Consider the following 15,456-nt stretch of genomic DNA (forward strand, 5'->3'; position numbering starts at 1 on the left):
AGGCCTGATTTGCGTTTGAAACTTCTCTTTCCCACCCACAGCTAACCAGATGGAGAGGCTGGCTGGCTGCAGGTGGGTAGGCCTGCGGCACTAGGCCACAGAGAGGATGGAAGGAGGGATCGCGTAGGCACCGAAGGAGTTCTTCGGGGGGGCCGGAGGAGCTCATAGTGGGGCCTCGTGTGGAGTGGTCCCCGATCGTGGGGGGTGGGTTAGGCAGGGACACTGGATCCAGGAGGTAAGTGTAGGGGGGCCGGAGGAGCATGGGGGGTGGGGAGGAGGCAGACAACATTGGGGCGCCAGAGGAGGGGGAGAGGCCGGGAAGGAGATCGAAGGCCGGAGCGGGGGGGAATGCAATCATGGGGGGTGGGTTAGGCAGGGATGCTGGATTCAGGAGATAAGTGTAAAGGCAGTTACCTCCTGGATCCAGCAGTCCTCACCTTCCATTAGCTGACGGGTTTCACAAGGCCATCAAAACCCAACTAGCCGCTGTTAAATTTAAAATAATAGTTAAATCTGAGGCACGCCAGCCTCATTACAATATTTAACTGGATGATCCACCTCCTGGAACGGATTGGCTGCCCACTCCTTCCATCCTGCCTCCGCTAACACCCAAAGTGGACAGGTTGGAGGCGACTTCTGGTCAGAATTCAGATTTTTAACACTTTAAATTCCCACCAACCCGAACCCACCCATTTTATTGTGTTAAAATTCCTCCCAATGTTTTGAATTGTTCATATGTTTTGAAGAAAAAGTGGGGCCAGTGCTTTGAAGAGTTAACAGCTTAGGTTTTGAGAAAATCATTGCTGATGCTGATTGTTTGACAAGTTGATTGCGTTGATGGAGTGGATAAAAATTAATCAATACTCCCATGGAGAGTTGTTGCTGTTGTATCATGCTAGGTTTAAATTGTAAATACGTGGAAAACATTTGTAGACTTTTATGTCTATTAAATAAGAATGAAATTGCTTGATTATTAAATTTAATCAGAAAAAATAATTTCCTTATTTAAAATAAAAGGGGGGAAAATTCGTTGGTGACCATTTTGGGTCGCTAACATCGCCTGGGTGCTAAATTTAGCGTCCGGCGAAAAATAGGGCCGGCAATCGCTAACTTCAGTTATAGCATCCCAAGAGTGAGGTGGAGTGCTAATTCAAGCTCTCCACTTACTTTTAGAGCACTAAACCCGAATATCGGGGCGGTGTGTTCTGCAGCGCTACGCACTGGGCCACGTAGTGCTGCCGCATGGAGCATGGAAGGGTTTTTCCCCTCATTTAATGGGAAGGCCCAAGCCCACAACTCTGCAGGGCCCTGCCTGGACCACCGGGGAGCAGGGTGCCATGTCAGCAGCCCAGCACACAAGAGGTGTGCCGGGCTGCCAGGCCCAGCGTTCAAAGACTCAACGGGCCGCAACAAGTAAGTCGGCCGATTTTTTTTCCATGTCCGCCACCTCCCCTTTAGTTAGCGCCCTGTGAGCCTCCTGCCGCTCTGTTCCTGCCCCTTGAATCAGTTGCTGTCATGGCCCGGCGCAGATTCAGGGGGCGCGGGCCAATTTTGCAGGCGGGGCAAAACGGGGCGCTGCGCACAGTGATGGCACCTGCGCAGCGGAGTGTGGCGCTACTAGTTAACCTCGCCACTAAACTCTCACTGAATTTAGCGGGATTCATTAGCGGCACCACACCCGGGTGAAAAGTCGTTTGCACCCCGTTAGTGTCCCAGGGGGCACTAACGAGAGGCGCAAATGCACCGAATTTCTAGCCCCAGATGTTTTAACTGAGCCACAGTTCAGAAAATGCAACCAGAAACATGTCACCTTCTCCATCTACAGTGGAGAACGATAAAAATTCAAGACCACATTCTGAACATCTTATAATATCTACACTTCGTTGATGAATCAATGTAGAAAACGAGCAAAAGCTGTCTGGTTCAGAGAAGCACACACAGCTGACAAAAATACTGACAGCTCAAAAATGGTCCTAATTATAGGACCGGTGACATTTGAAATGCTTTGGGCACGTGTGTGTTCTGGGTGGAAAATTGGGGACAGACCCTGTAGAAATGTGCCATCAGTGCTTTCTGGTACTTTCTGACCAGGCAACTTTTGAGGCAGAGAATCATATGGGCTAGAAATTCGTCTCAGGTGGTGGCGAAAAGCGGGAGTATCGGATTGACCGCCCATTATACGCTGTGCCTCATATTCCGTTCCATTCATTGCAATAGAACTGAATATCAGGCACTGGGTATAACGGCGGCCGATCCGATACTGCCCGTTTTTCAGCACCGCCTGAGACGAATTTCTAGGCCATAGAATCTTACAGCACAGAAGGAGACCATTCAGCCCATCAAGCCTGTGCTAAGTCTTCAAAAGAGCTATCCAATTAATCCCACTCTCCTGCTCTTTTCCAATAGCCCTGCAATTTAGTGCCCAATGAAGCAAAGGCAGATGGCTAGTATGTTACCTTGACCTAGTCAGGTCATTGAAATTTTACCAGAACTGGTCTACCGTTCTGGCGGTAAGAGACATGGCACTCAGTGCCACTGCCACCTACCTGCTCATGGCACATGAGATACTTTTTTGTGCCTTCCTCCCATGAATATACAGCAGTCTTTCTCTACTTCATTTCATTTCATCCAGGAGAGTTTGTCGGTTAACTTTATAAATTTGAGTGTGCCATAGACACTTTCTTAGTTACAGTGGTGACAGTCACTCCTTAAATGATCTGAGCATCTTACTCTTATTGTCGTTAACTCACACTACCATATATCTACTTGTGTAATAGCATAACCCAGGGGCATCACAGTAACGTCCTATTGTGACCTGGACCAGATATTTCTGTCTTGTGCCAGTTCCCTCAAAGTAGCACAAATTAATTTTCTGGGTGGTTTGGTGGCACTCACACCCAGGACATTGTGCCTCCTGCCTTCAATTTCCTCGAGGAGAGCTTGGAGGTCTGAATCAGTGATGTTCTGCGTCCTTCTCTCTGTGCCATGCACTACTGCTTTCTGGGTCCAGATGGTATCCACATAGTCAATGGAAAGTAAAATCAGTCGGCTGCAAAACGGGCAGCCGATCTGTTCCCGTCAGTTTTCCACCAGGCGAGTTGGGTTAAAATAGCCTTCATAGGTTTGTTCTAAACCTTTTCTGCCTCAAATTCATTTGCAACCAACAGTGGAAGAATGTAACATCTAATTGATTGATTCTGATGGCCGTCAGTCAATCTAGCAGCAGAACTAGCATCCTTCAGTCCTGCATTTCAACTGATCTGATTGGTACTAATATTAATGTGATGAAATAACTCTGTGTTCTGGATTGTCTGTTGTTGTACTTGTTAATTACTGTAAATGTTTTACAGGTGTAACCACTAATGTTCCTCCCTAGCTCCGCCTTTATGGATCCTCCTGATTGGTGTGAGTCTTATTTATAAGAGCTGGGTTTTACTCATAAGGGCTGAGTCGGTGATGAATTATGGTTGCCCTGTGTTAACTTGATGCCAAGATTCTTACTTAATAAAAACCTTTAGTTTTAAGTTGTATCCTCATGGATTCAGGCAGTTATTTGGCACATCAATTTTATTAAGTAACAACTTTGGAAGATGGATCAATTTTTGAAACCAGAGCGTCTGGATATTGTTCCCCATTCGGCAGATGCATTGAAGAAATTTACGCATTGGCTTCGATGTTTTGAATACTTCATCGCATCGATCGATCCGACGGTTAACAAATTGGGTCTTTTAACCAACTTGGTAAGTCATCAAACTTGCTCTATATTTGAAGATATTACTATGTATGAAGAGGCCCTTGCAGCTCTTAAGGCCTAGTACCTTAAGTTGGTTAATGAAGTATACGCCAGGTATCTTTTGTCTACTCGCAGGCAATTACCCGAGGAATCCCTTGATGATTTTCTGCAGGATCTTAAGGCTTTGGCTAAGGATTGCAACTACAAGGCTGTCTCTGCCATATTGTATCAGGAAGAAGCCATCCGTGATTCTTTCATATCTGGCCTTCGATCTAATTATATTAGACAGAGACTCCTCGAGAATGACTCGTTAGTTTAAAAACAGTTGTTGTTACGGCTCGATTGTTAGATGTAGCCCAGAAGAATTTAGAAGTGTATGCATCAGCCCATGCGTCTCTCTCAGCCTCGTGTGTTCCGAGTATGGAGGCATCCATAACGTCAATGGAGCCTCCACTTAATCCTACTGTTGTGGCTGTACCCCATGGGTCTAAGTGTTATTTTTGTGGCCAACCTAAACACTCCAGGCAAAGATGCCCAGCCAGAGAGGCTACTTGTTTTAAATGTAAGAAATGGGGACATTTTAGTAAAGTGTGTAAGGGTAATCCTGTACCTGATGTCTTCTCTGCTGCTGCCTATCGTTTTACTCTAGCCATGGTTATGGTTGACCAGACCATACCATGTTCCTTGTCGAAATCTATGATGGACATTAAGATTAATGGTCATCCTACTGGGTGTTTGATAGACTGTGGCAGTACTGGAAATTTTATACATCCCAACCCTGTTAACTCCTGTTCATTGAAGGTGTATCCTACTCGAAGTGAAATTGTGATGGCGTCCAAGTCCCTTACTTCGGAGGTAACTGGATATTGTAAAGTCACATTGACCATTAAGGATACGGAGTATAAGGACTTTAAACTCATTATATTACCTCAGTTGTGTGTGAACTTAATTTTAGGTTTGGACTTCCAGTGTCAGCATGAGAGCGTTACCCTTAAGTATGGTGGGTCTCAGCCTCCACTCAGTCTGCGGCCTTTCTACTTTAAAAGTAAGTCCACCTTCTTTGTTCGTGAACCTTGCTCCTAATTGTAGACCTATAGTGACTAAGAGTCGACGGTATAGTTCAGAAGATAAAACATTTATAAAAGAGGAAGTGGAAAGGCTTCAACGGGAGGGAATCATCGAACATAGTAATAGCCCATGGCGTGCCCAGGTGGTGGTGGTTAAAACTAATGAAAAGAAAAGACTTGTGGTCGATTATAGCCAGACTATAAACTTGTATACCCAATTGGACGCCTATCCTTTGCCTTATTTCTGAGATGGTGAACCAGATAGCTCAGTATCGCGTGTTCTCCACCATTGATTTAAAGTCTGCCTACCATCAACTCCCCATCAAAATAGAAGGCTGACCTTATACAGCCTTCGAAGCTAATGGGCGCCTGTATCAATTTCTTAGGGTGCCCTTTGGAGTGACGAATGGGGTATCCGTCTTCCAACGGGAGATGGATTGTATGGTGGATGAATACGCATTAGAAGCAACATTCCCGTACCTGGACAATGTTACTATCTGTGGGCGTGACCAATGGGAGCATGATCAAAATCTCGCAAAGTTCCTAGAGCCACAGAGGTTAAACCTGACCTACAACAAAAACAAGTGTACCTTCAATACTACACGTTTATGTATTCTTGGTTGCATTGTGGAGAATGGGGTAATTGGGCCGGATCCTGAAAGATTACACCCACTTAAGGAATTACCTTTACCTCACACTGTAAAAGCTTTAAGAAGGTGTCTGGGATTCTATTCGTACTATGCCCAGTGGGTGGCTAGCTACTCAGATAAAGTCCGACCTCTTATTAAGTTGACGTCTTTTCCGCTATCGGCGGAAGCTCAGGAGGCTTTCTGTAATATCAAACGGGACATTGAGAAGGCAGTGGTATGTGCCATGGATGAGAAGATCCCTTTTCAAGTGGAAAGTGATGCATCTGATTTTGCGTTGGCAGCAACTCTTAACCAAGCTGGTAGACCAGTAGCTTTCTTCTCTCGTACATTGCAAGGACTAGAAGTTCGACATTCTTCAGTGGAAAAGGAGGCGCAGGCGATTATCGAAGCAGTTAGGTATTGGAGACATTATCTTGCTGGCCAACGTTTTACGCTTATTACTGACCAGCGATCTGTGGCCTTTATGTTCAATACTAAGCAGAGAGGCAAGATCAAAAATGATAAGATTTTAAGATGGTGAATAGAACTGTCAACATATGACTATGATTCAGTACAGACCTGGAGTATTTAATGAGCCATCGGATGCTTTGTCACGAGGAGTATGTGCTAGTCTAGGTATAGATAAGCTTCAAAGTTTCCACGACGCACTCTGCCACCCTGGGGTTACCAGAATGAACCACTTCATTAAGTCCCACAATCTACCCTACTCTATTGAGGAGGTCTGGACAATGACCAGACCCTGTCGTGTATGTGCTGAATGCAAACCCCGCTTCTAAAAGCCGTCCGAGCCAGCTCATCTTATTAAAGCAACTCGACCATTTGAGTGTTTGAGTCTTGATTTTAAAGGTCCCCTTCCATCGAGCGACCGTAATGTCTACTTTCTTAATATTCTAGACGAGTACTCTCGGTTCCCTTTTGTTATCGCCTGTCCAGATGTGACTAGTGCTGTTGTAATTAAATGCCTCTGCCAACTGTTTTCTTTGTTTGGCATGCCTAACTATATACATAGTGATAGGGTTTCTTCCTTTTATGAGCAATGAATTGCGACAGTTTTTGCTATCGGAAGGAATTGCAACGAGTAGAACTACCAGCTATAACCCTCGTGGTAATGGGCAGGTCGAGAAAGAAAATGCGACAGTGTGGAAGGCTATCGTATTGTCTCTGAAGTCGCGAGGCCTGCCGACCTCTCACTGGCAGGATGTCCTGCCAGACATGCTGCATTTCATAAGGTCTCTTTTGTGTACAGCGACGAATGCCACCCCTCATGAAAGGATGTTTAGCTTTCCAAGAAAAGCTACTAATGGAGTATAATTACCCGCATGGTTGACGACCACGGGCCCTGTGCTGTTGCGCAGACATGTGAGCGGCCACTAGACTGATCCACTGGTGGAGGAAGTACAACTCCTTCATGCTAATCCCCAGTATGCGTACATTCAATATCCAGATAGGTGAGAGGATACGGTCTCTATTAAAGATCTTGCACCTGCTGGAGCTTGAAAAGAGTTCGACTCAGTAGAGTTTTTAATCGTGGTATTGGACCTTCAGAGACACAAACCCTCAGTGTGGAAAACACTGATGATTCTGGGAATTCGGATGAACCGGAGTTGGTACTCCGGGAGGAGCCTTGGCAAGAGTTATGTCGTTCCCAGAGGACTATCAGACCTACTGACAGATTGAATCTATAGCAGGGGTGAATGTGATGAAATAACTGTGTTCTGGATTGTCTGTTGTTGTACTTGTTAATGTCTGTAAATGTTTTACAGGTGTAACCACTAATGTTCCTCCCTAGCTCCGCCTTTTTGGATCTTCCTGATTGGTGTGAGTCTTAGTTATAAGAGCTGGGTTTTACTCATAAGGGCTGGGTCGGTGATGAATGATGGCTGCCCTGTGTTAACTTGATGCCAAGATTCTTACTTAATAAAAGCCTTTAGTTTTAAGTTGTAACCTCATGGATTCAGCCAGTTATTTGGCACATCAATTATGCATGACTCCTTTCAAATGATCTAATTTGCTGTTACTGACTATCTTCAATTCCTGTGGAAAAAGCTGAATTTTCTTATGAAAGCTGACAAGTTGATACCTGGGTTAAAATGCTGCCAGCATGAAATCCGGAAAGCTGGCAGTTGTGCGACTGCTGATTGCAACTTTTGAGGAACTTGTAAAATGCAGGAGTGCCAACGTTTACTGATGCAGCTCACCCCAAGAGCTAGTCATTGATAATTCAATGATCAAGACAAAATGTTCATCCCTCAATGTGGTAGATTTTGACATTGTGCGATATTGTAAAACAGGTGATAATGAATTAGCAGCCCATTTTACATCTTTCACGACTATTTTTTCTACAATTCACTATCATCCATTTTACACTAATGGACAAAGTCCAAATTACCCCAAATGTCAAAACTTTGGGCAGCAGGACTACATATTGGTATTTCACAAATGAATTAAGATGAATAAAAATTTACCCTTGTGATAAAAATGTTGCTATATTCAGACTTTGGAAACAGATTCCATTTTGAATGTCTGAAGTTCAAACCCTCCAATATTTTAAGAACAAAAGATGAAATAGGAGCAGGAGTGGGCCATACGGCCTCTAGAGCCTGACCTGCCATTCAGTAAGATCATGGCTGATTTTCGACCTCAACTTCACTTGCCTGCCTGAACCTCATATCCCTTGATTCCCCTAGAGTCCAAAAATCTATCAATCTCAGCCATGAATATACACAATGACTGAGCAGCCACAGCCGTCTGGGGTAGAGAATTACAAAGATTCACAAACCTCTGAGTAAAGAAATTTCTCCTCATCTCATTCCTAAATGGCCAACCCCTTATCCAGAGACTACGCACCCTATTTCTAGACTCTCCAGCCAGGGGAAACAACCTCTCAGTATAGAAACATAGAAGATAGGAGCAGGAGTAGGCCATTCGGCCCCTCGAGCCTGCTCCACCATTCAATGCGATCATGGCTGATCATCCAAATTCAGTACCCTGTCCCTGCTTTCTCCCCATATCCCTTGATCCCCTGAGCCTTAAGAAATATATCTAACTCCTTCTTGAATATATTTAATGAATTGGCCTCAACTGTCTTCTGTGGTAGAGAATTCCATAGGTTCACCACTCTCTGGTGTAGGGTTCTCAAAATTCACACATTCCCCAAAAGTCATGGATAAAGGGACCCTATATGGACAAGTTGGTAAAAAGGGTACCCAAAATGGCTTCTGCAACCTCGTGACCAAAAGTACAGGATTTTAAGAGGAAGGCCCTGCAAAAAGGCAGGCACTTTTCAAAACCTGAAACGAAATCTAAAATGCATGAATCTGTGAAAAGACTTTGTGGAGCCAGACAGCTAAGCAAACACAGAATATGCATTCATTCACGTTGGAACAGATCAGGTCAGAATGGGCCTAATTGAGGCCATTAGGTTTTCTGCATATATAATCGGTAACAGCTCACAGTAGCCATCAAGCCAGGATGAGGACAATTAAATTTCATAAATAACAAGCAGCCAGGACATCGAAGCCATTAAGCATGGAGACAACCACCCCAGCAGTCATTAAAGTAAATGGCTGTAATCATTTTAAACAAGCCCGCCAAAAGTTAGACAAAGGACTGATCTGATTTAGCACGCAGATAAGGAGTGAAGAACCGGGTATAATTGTAGGCCCATCGGTAGTGATCGCGCTCTTGCTCTTGCCCTCATCTCTTGGCCTTTGTCTCCTGCCTCTCGTTCTCACTTCGTGCCTCGTGGCGGACTCTCTTCTCGCTCCCCGCGCCGCTCAACATCAAGGACGCCCATTATTACACCGAGGGCCACACACGGGAGGAGAATGAGACCCAAATTGTAAACACACAGGGTACACGGGGCCATGAACAGACGAGACGAGATGACGAAAACGGTAAACTGGTAAAGGCAGAGAAGGGCAGCGGAAAGACGTGTTGGGCGGGAAAAACGCCTAGTTATAAGCTGGCGTTTTGATGAATAAGTTGACGTTTGAAGCATGGATAGCAGCGTCCATGACAAATAAACTGGCGTTCGAAGAATGGGTAGAAAAATCAGTTTGACAGTATAAACCGCCAACTGAGCCCCAACCGTTTTAAAAAAACACGTCAGCGACTAAACCGCCCGAGGAAGAAGAAGAAGACCCATGCGACTCAATGAAGACGCAACTCGACGACGACGTTAGCTGCCAAAAAGGAGGGTGATCTGCATAAACAACTCCACCACCGCGCCCTGTGACCATGTGGCGACGAAGGACCCCAAAGGACAGCAAGAGCGGACCCCAAACTCACAACTGTTAAAAGTCAACAGGTTTCAAATTGGTGAGCATGAATCCCTGGCCCCTCATAGTTTAATCTAGTATAGGGGGTGGGATAAGGATAAGGGGATTTTAATGTGTTTGTTCCCTCGACGTGCCGCGTGTTCCCCATTCCCAAATAAGTGTATTATTTTTATATGCCTGTAATCATCTTAGTAATTCTCAGTATTGTGATCTTGTTTTGCCTTTAATAAAAATTACGGTTTTCTTGCACCGAACCACTTGTCTACTCGTTTTTTCTGTATCGCCGCCTGTACCTAAGTCCGGTGTCTAGAACCCAGGGGGTGTGGAGCAATTCGAACCGCTCAGACAGTCAGGGGCAGAGCTGACTGGGCACACGCCAAAACCCCCTACAGAAATGGCGATCGCGGCAGGACACCGGCAACAGGGGTGCGATACAGTAGACAATGGTTTGGAAGAGCAAACCATGATGGAGGAAAGGATTTCTGATTACGTGTTTAGTATGGTGAATATCACAAAAAAGTGGATCAGCACTCTGTTAAAGGCTGGGCGTCTGGTAGATGCCGCAGCCAAGTGGACAGAAGGAAAGGAGCAAAAGAAATCCCTAGAGAAGGCATTCTGGCTGATGTGCTTCAAAAGGCAGGTCTAGCTTTTGGACAGGGTCATTGCAGCACAGGCAACTGAGATCAAGGAGTCAGCCCTGGAAATCCAGGACAAGGCTCTAGCGGGGGAGAAGTTACTGGTAGCATTGCAGGCCCTGAATCAGGAAAGGGTACATTTAATGGGAGAACATAAGGCCAGGTTGGAATACCTACAGTGCCAAGTCACCGAAGCCAAGGGTAATGAGTTGAGGTTACGGGAAAAGAACGCCCGCCTAGTGAGACAAGTAAGGGAGCAGGAGGAGAAAGTAAAGGAAGTGAAAGCAGCTTATAAGTTAGCGAGTGAACAGGGGTTTGAAGACGCAGATCATGGCCCCTGCAAGGAACAGATAGAAAATCTGAGCCTGGCCCTAAGGAAGGCAAAGGGCATGGTGTGCCTCATAAGCCCGAAGGCAGGCCAGGCAGATTTCACAGGGAACGAGGGGAGACCGGTTCAAACACCACAGGTAGTGCAAAGGGGCGACCCGGTTGAGGAACAGGAGGTCCCGCGACCATCACCCGTAGCGCCAGGTTTTAGCGAGGTCTGGCAGCAAGGGGGGTCGCAGTCAGGTGTCGAAGCGGAGATGGAACAACCCCCACGGGAGAGGCTAGAACCAGGGCCGATGTGCCCAGCCCGGCATCGGAGGTTCGGCCCAGCCGTAGATGGCGAGGAAGAGGGACCCCTCCAAAACCAGTTCGTATTACCCTATAGCACCCAACAGCCTAGGGCTATGGTGAGCCATATCCCAAGGCTCGCCGAGAAAGGAGACCCCTCGGTCCACTTCAGGGAAGTGGAACAGGCAGCCAGCATCAACGATTGCGATGATGCTGAGCGGGCTATAATGCTGCTGCTCTCTTTGGAGAGTAAGTGCCTCCAATCCCCCTCTGACGAGTGTAAGAGGGGGCAGGGCGGGTATGAGGAGCTCAGGGATGAAGTTCTGGAGGCCATGGGGATGAATGAGGGAAGTCCTTTCTCCCGTGTGCAGAAGACGGTGCAGCTCGCAGGAGAAACCCCGCAAGCTTTCGCAGACAGGTTATGGCCGGTGTACCGGAATGCCTGTCCGAGCACACCTAACCGAGCGTTCCTGAACAGGGATCAACTGGCCCACTGGCTCCGTTGCCTGGTGCAAACATCTTGCCACAGGTCCGGGCCACGGCGGAAGCCTGGTTCGACCCTAAGAATCCCCTGACCACTGAACTTACGGTGATCAGACAGTTGACCCAAGCCTATAAGAACGGTAGGGGACCGATGCACACCCACCTAAAGAGAAGGTGCATGAGTTAAAATCCGGACAGGGTAGGAAGGAGTGGCATCAGGAAGGGAACAACCCTTCGAGCAATAAGCTCAATTGTTACAGGTGTGAGAAGGATGGCCATTGGAGGAAGGAGTGCAAAAACCCTTGGAAAGATAGCAAGGGAAAGAACTCCACAGCCCCAGCCCAGAAGGGAGAGGCAGGGATCCCTCCCGCCGCGGTTGAGTCATTTTTGGACACCATGAGGTCCTTATTGACTGGCCAGGGGAGAGTAGCCGTCGCTACCGGTGCTCTGACCCCTCCAACCCACAGCCATGACTAGAGCCAGCGCAGCCTGTTTACCTGTGTTCCCTGCGGTACGATGTATGGAAAAGACCCCTCGTGGAGATGGAGGTAAAAAAGATGAAGGGGACCTACCTGTTGGATACGGGGGCATCATGCACTGTGGTCCATTCAGCTAACCCCACCACCTCGCCTCTCTCTCTAGTGGGGTCCCATACAGCCTGTCGGGATTCACAGGCAGAGAACAGGCCAGCTCGTTTTCCATCCCGCTCTCCATTCATTTGGGTACACTCTGCTCTAAGTGGACCTGTATCCTAATGAAGTTGGAACAGGGGGGTGGAAAGGGGATCCTGGGAGCCGACTTTATTGTGGGCCACGGGATCCTGGTGGATTTAAGAAACCATTGCCTATGGGGGGCAAGTACAGGAAAGGACGGCGAGGTAGTAGTCATCACAGGGAAAGAAGGGAAGGGGACCCTGTGTACCATGAAGCCCAAAGAGGGTTATAACCTCGGGCTCATGGTCAGTAATACCCCAAGAGAGTTCCAGGCATTTGTGCGCACCCGCCTAGCCACATTTGCCACACACAAACATAACTGCGGGAGGGTCAATGGGTTTGAGGTCAGCATAGACGGGGACCCCATGGCCCAACCACAGAAACAGTACAACTTCCACAGGGAAGCGGAGCCAGACATGGAAGCAGCCATGTCCTCCTTAGTGCAGCAGGGAGTCCTGAGACCGATACCCACCTACGTAAACTCTCCACTGTGGCCGGATAGAAAGCCAGACAATTCCTGAAGGGCCACGGTGGACTATCGGGTCCTCAATAGCAACATCACAGCCTGTGCACCCACGGTAGCAGCAGTTGCCGACCTGATAGGAAGTACCCCAGCATCCGCAACCACGTTAACGGTGCTGGATATTTCCAACGGGTTTTGGTCCATCACTTTAAGGAGGGAGGATCAGTACAAGTTTGCCTTTATGTTTGAAGGGCAACAGTACACCTGGAACTGTTTGCCTCAGAGCTTCCACAACAGCCCCAGCATTTTCCACCAGTGCATGGCGAATAGATTTTTTTTTTTAATTCATTGATGGGATGTGGGTGTCACTGGCTAGGCCTGCATTTAGTGCCCATCCCTAATTGCCCTTGACAAGATGGTGGTGAGCCGCCTTCTTGAACCGCTGCAGTCCATATGGTGTAGGTACGCCCACAATGCTGTTAGGAAGGGAGTTCCAGGATTTTGGCCCAGCGACAGTGAAGGAACGGCGATACAGGTCCAAGTCAGGATGGTGTGTGGTTTGGAGGGGAACTTGTAGGTGGTGATGTTCCCATTCGTCTGCTGCTCTTGTCCTTCTAAGTGGTAGAGGTCGCGGGTTTGGAAGGTTCTGTGGAAGGAGCTTTGGCGAGTTGCTGCAGTGCATCTTGTAGATGGTACACACTGCAGCCACAGTGCGCCGGTGGTGGCGGGAGTGAATGTTGAAGGTGGTGGATGGAGTGCCAATCAAGCGGGCTGCTTTATCCTGAATGGTGTCGAGCTTCTTGAGTGTTGTTGGAGCTGCATTCATCCAGGCAAGTGGAGAGTATTCCATCACACTCCTGACTTGTGCCTTGTAGATGGTGGAAAGGCTTTGGGGAGTCAGGAGGTGAGACACTCGCCGCATAATTCCCAGCCTTTGGCCTGCTCTTGTAGCCACCGTATTTATATGGCTGGTCCAGTTCAGTTTCTGATCAATGGTAACCCCCAGGATGTTGATAGTGGGGGATTCAGCGATGGTAATGCCATTGAATGTCAAGGGGAGATGGTTAGAGTCTCACTTGTTGGAGATGGTCATTGCCTGGCACTTGTGTGGTGCGAATGTTACTTGCCGCTTGTCAGCCCAAGTCTGAATGTTGTCCAGGTCTTGCTGCATATGGACACGGACTGCGTCAGTATCTGACGAGTCTCGAATGGTGCTGAACAGTGTGCAATCATCAGCGAACATCCCCACTTCTGACCTTATGATGGAGGGAAGGTCATTGATGAAACAGCTGAAGATTTAAAGGGCTTCAGCCAGCCCAGACAGTTGGTGCAGTATGTGGATGACCTGCTCCTCTTCACCGATTCGAGAGAGGAGCGTGGCCCACTACTGGCCAAACTGCTGGAGTTGCTCAGGCAGGAGGGTTTTAAAGTAAACCCAAAGAAAGCGCAGATCGGCCAGCAGGAGGTGAAATTCCTGGACCTGACCGTACGCGCTGGGGAAAGGGCCATAGATAAGGCTAGGAGGGAGGTGGTTCAGGAGTTACCCGTCCCCAACACAGTCACGGGTGTGAGGTCATTTTTAGGGCTAACCGGGTACTGCAGAGACTTCATTGAAGACTATGCAGCCACAGCAGCCCCTCTGCTCCGACTCCTACACAAGGGAGTGGAGTGGGTTTGGGATGAGGGTTGCCAGGCAGCATTTGTCAGGCTCAAGGAGGATCTGCACACCGCAGCAGCTCTAGGGGTCATAGATGGGGGGAAAGAGTTCTTCCTGGAGGTAGCAGCCAGCGGGGATAGCCTGAGTGCTGTGCTGCTCCAAGAGCGGCATGGCTGGCTGAGGCCGGTGGTCTACTCCTCCAGGATAATCACGGATGTGGAGAGGAGCTACTCCAACTGTGAGCGGCACCTCTTGGCCACACATTGCGCTGTGAAAAGATCGCTGATCTTCACAGGCACCTCTCCCATCACCCTCCTCACCCATCACACACCCACCCAGATGCTCCTGGATGGGAGGATCAAGGATGGGACGGTGAGCAGTGCCCGGAATTGCTCGCTGGACCCTGTATTGATTTCTTTGTGGGTTCAATGATGAGACATTTATGAAAGAGAATGTCTTTTAATCTAAAGCTTGTTCAACTCTTTTATACAGCATTTACAGGAGACATCATGCTAGTGATGCATCTAGAACAAAACTGAAACTAAACTGAACTGCCTTGCATGTCTCTGTCACATGCCCTCTGGTCAGGCACAAGCAATCAATACATGCAATCATGCTGGTAAGGCATCATAATCGAACAGGCAAATACCATCTCTATTTGCTGATATCATTACATCTCCTTTTCTTAAAACAAAAGTATTTTACTTTTAACTAACAACATGTTTTCTTTGTATTAATCTGCATTTTAACTGTAACACTTAATGAACTTACATTATCATTATCATGATCAAGGTTTTTTAACCTTGCTTTGTGTGTTCACATGAAATATGTAAATACACTAGAACTTGAAGAAAGAATAAGATAACATTACTTCCTTCTATAACAATAGTCCTTAAATTTGCTCAATGAGTCTCTCAGGAGGCTTCTCGTGTCTTGAGGATTTTCTGATTGATTGTCCTTGAATCTGAGTTGTTGCCTCAGATGATTGGTTCTCAGCTGTGTGATCAGGTTGTTCAACAGTATCAGTCTCTTGACCTGCTGTGGCTGGTCCCATGAGAAGATCTTGACGATTTCTTCTCAGAACAGCACCCTCATCTGTCTGAATGGTGTATGATCTTGGTGACAGTTCCCTTCTGAGTCCATATGTTTGTTTTGTCTTT

This window comes from Somniosus microcephalus, chromosome 1 (genome assembly GCF_052327205.1).
Source record: "Somniosus microcephalus isolate GS21.2 chromosome 1, FLI_Smic_1.0, whole genome shotgun sequence".
Classification (NCBI taxonomy): Eukaryota; Metazoa; Chordata; class Chondrichthyes; order Squaliformes; family Somniosidae; genus Somniosus; species Somniosus microcephalus.